Source organism: Anolis sagrei, chromosome 5 (assembly GCF_037176765.1).
Source record: "Anolis sagrei isolate rAnoSag1 chromosome 5, rAnoSag1.mat, whole genome shotgun sequence".
NCBI lineage: Eukaryota > Metazoa > Chordata > Lepidosauria > Squamata > Dactyloidae > Anolis > Anolis sagrei.
Window position 1 is genome coordinate 15,410,210 of NC_090025.1, and position 335 is coordinate 15,410,544.

A 335-nucleotide genomic window follows, 5' to 3' on the forward strand; every position below is an offset into this window, starting at 1 on the left:
AGCATGATGAATTGCTGTCTCTCAGCTGATACCTGTGAACTTTTCCATGAAAGCAAGTTGCCTTCTCCAACCAAGGGAAATAGATCAGAGGCAGGTGGTCCCCTAGAAAAACCCAATGAGGTCATGTACCCATTAATTAGCTAATCCACCTGCTGTGACTGATCATGCTGGGGCTCCTTCTTGGAAAATCAATTTCAATGCACAATCGACCAAGGAGCCATGTTTGAACCCCAAGCAAAAGCGCACAGATGTCAATTGGCCTTCACAATCACATCTAGTTCTACCTCCTGCTCAGTTAGGTTTGTTGATTTTGCCTCCTGCAGATTCAACTGGAT